The 3260-nt window shown below is 45.9% G+C and overlaps 1 pseudogene; it reads right to left on the reverse strand.

Moving 5' to 3' along the window:
• Positions 1-262: 262 nt before the first annotated feature.
• LOC124546360 lies at positions 263-380 on the reverse strand (annotated as a pseudogene).
• Positions 381-3260: the final 2880 nt, after the last annotated feature.

The raw sequence follows: 3260 nt of genomic DNA on the forward strand, positions 1-3260 counted from the left end.
GTTTCGCACTTGTGGGTGATGGTAACGAAGTTACTAAGTCGTAGCCTCGACTGAGGAAGGAGCACTCCGTCTTCAGGCCAAGAGAGGCCTACCGGGACCATCCGACAGCCGTGTCATCCTCAGTGGAGGATGCGGATAGGAGGGCCGTGGGGTGAGCACACCGCTTTCCCGGTCATTATGATGATATTCTTGACCGAAGCCGCTACTATTCGATCGAGTAGCTCCTCAATTGGCATCACAAGGCTGAGTGCATCATGAAAAATGACAACAGCGCATGGCGGCCTGGATGGTCACCCATCCCAGTTCCGACCACGCCCGACAGAGCTTAACTGCGGTGATCTCACGGGAACCGGTGTATTCACTGCGGCAAGGTTGTTGCCATTGAGGAAGGAGGAGATTAGTGTTTAACGTCCCGTCGATAACGAGGTCACTAGAGATGGAGCACAAGCTCGAATTAGGGAAGTAAGCAGAAGGGAAGCGGCCGTGCCCTCTCCGAGGAACCATCCCGGCATTTGACTTAAACGATTTAGGGAAATAACGGAAAACGTAAATCAGGATGGCCAGAAGCGGGTTTGAAACATCATCGTCCCGAATGCGAGTCCAGTGTGCTTGCCACTGCGCTACCCCGGTCGGTTAGCCACGATTGAAGAGCTTCACTATTTCTTTAACGTAAACTGATGAAACTGCCGCTTCTTTGCTCTGACAGAATGTTTTTACACTTCATTTTCTGCTTCATTTGGAATACGAACACGACTACCTTCTATTGAAACTGTGTTTATATTTATACAACGCCAACAAGTCACTTCTTGCATGTTTGTTTAGTCCACCATGCCCGATGTAACTCAACGAAAGCTTCCCTCTGTTGGTCTCGGTGAACTTCATTATCTCAGCACTAAAACACGGAACACTACTTGTCAGTCGGAGGTCAACTGAAGTACCGTACTGAACTCTGAAAGAAAGCCAGGCACACTACGGGCTGGTGCGAAGACAAAGAACTTTATGCAGGAAATGGGTTTTGGCGTACCCCCTCTGTATGTCGTAAGTAGCGGTGGACAAGCCGGTGTATCCTACTTCACATTTCCTCTCCATACAGGTGTCACTCTGCGCAAGTGATACAGACTTCTGTACAACGTTGTGGCATTAATTTATTTTTGGAAATATTTACTATCAAAAACAGCCTTGATCACAAATTATTTATTCTGGTGACCGGCTTCGACCACAACTGTGGTCATCTTCAGACCAATGAGTAAGAACCTCCTTCTGGTGGTTAATCAGAGGAGGTTCTTACTCATTGGTTTTTGAAGATGACCACAGTTATGATCGAAACCGGTCACCGGAATAAATAATTTGTGATCAAGACTGGTTTTGATAGTAAATATTTGTAATAACACTGATCACTGCATACTCCCACAATATATTCAAAAGTAATTAACTTATTTTTGCACTGGCCAAGTAATACTAGTCCAGAATTGATCCTTTATTGCTGACGTTACCAATCAATCTCCTGCTTTTGAGCTTCCAGTAAGAATCTGGACAAGATTCAACAGAATAAGGACTGGAATGGGTCGTTGTACAGTTTTTAAACGAAATGGGATATGGCAAATGATCCTTTCTGTAAGTACAGTGATGTTCAAAATATGGAACATCTTTTAAATCGTGTAATTCACGCTTTCGAAGGAGGAGGAATTACAAACATCCAAAATGTCTCTGCGGAAGACAACCAGCGGCTGGGTAATGTACAGCGTGAAAATTGTGTTCACCTGTCTGCACATACGTGTATGAGCGATGTGATAACGTAGGCTTTCCCGGCGTAATAAGTCTTGAAAGTCTCTTCGGGTTTGCCGCTGGATCCTAAAATCGACTTGACTCGATATTTCGGCGATTCAACTGGTTGCCATCTTCAGGAAAAAGCTGCTTCTGCTGATGAGTCCCGCTGAGAACGCACGCCAGGTTGCAAATCGACATCCTATATAGGCCACCGTTTAGTACACTGCGCACGCGCCGCCCATCACGGTTTCTGCCTTCCAAGACAGGGATGTGGCGCCGCCTTAGTGAAACACTGCTGGCAACGATGTATCGCAATCAAGGCCGCACCGAAGAACGTTCAGTTTTGATGCGAGATGATACAGGATTCCACGTCTTGCTAAGAGGAAACCCATTGCCTCTGTTGATTAAATTATCTGCCAACCTAATTTCAATCGCCTCTTTATAGACACTGTTCCAAAAACCGGAAATGTTGGCAACTGCCACAGTTTCATCAAATTTCTTACTGTGTCCCTCAACTGTCTTCATCCCCGTATCAAATTTACTATGGAGGTTGAAAATGATGGGATGCTTCCATTTTTAGACGTTATGGTTTATAAAAAACCAAATGGTAATTTGGGACACAGTGTTCACCGAAAGCCGACACACAGAGATTGGTATCTGCATCCTAAGAGTTGTCATCCACCACACCAACGCAGTGGCGTCCTTAGGACTTCGGTACGGAGAGCATATGCCATTTCCGACGCAGAAGCTTAACCCAAGAACTTGAGAATTTGATGGCTGTTTTTAAGGAAAATGGATACACCGGGAAGCAGATTCGTCGGCCTATGGAGTTTGGACCATCTCCGGCGGTGTATGAAGAGGAACATAGATCTGTGGCCTTTCTTCCTTGTGCTGGAGGCTTATCGTTTAAGGCTGGACGAATGTGAAGGAATTTTAACATTAAGAGTGTGTTCCGTCTAACTTCTAAGATTAGGGCACTACTCGGCTCTGTGAAAGTGATTTGTGGCTTAGGAAACCCGATGTGTACAAAATTCCGGGTCAATGTGGGAAAGCTTACATTGTCCGTTCAATTTGCACGGTGCATGACAGGTGTGTGGAACATCACCGTCATACGAGGCTACAACAGCCGGAAAAATCGGCAGTAGCAGAACACTGCCTAAATGAGGGACACAGTATGAAATTTGATGAAACTGTGGTAGTTGCCAACATTTCTGGTTTTTGGAACAGTGTCTATAAAGAGGCGATTGAAATTAGGTTGGCAGATAATTTAATCAACAGAGGCAATGGGTTTCCTCTTAGCAAGACGTGGAATCCTGTATCATCTCGCATCAAAACTGAACGTTATTCGATGCGGCCTTGAATGCGATATATCGTTGCCAGCAGTGTTTCATTAAGGGCGGCGCCACCTCCCTGTCGTGGAAGGCAGAAACCGTGCTGGGCGGCGCGTGCGCCGTGTACTAAACGGTGGCCTATATAGGATGTCGATTTGCAAC

This window comes from Schistocerca americana, chromosome 8 (genome assembly GCF_021461395.2).
Source record: "Schistocerca americana isolate TAMUIC-IGC-003095 chromosome 8, iqSchAmer2.1, whole genome shotgun sequence".
In the NCBI taxonomy this organism is placed as follows: Eukaryota; Metazoa; Arthropoda; class Insecta; order Orthoptera; family Acrididae; genus Schistocerca; species Schistocerca americana.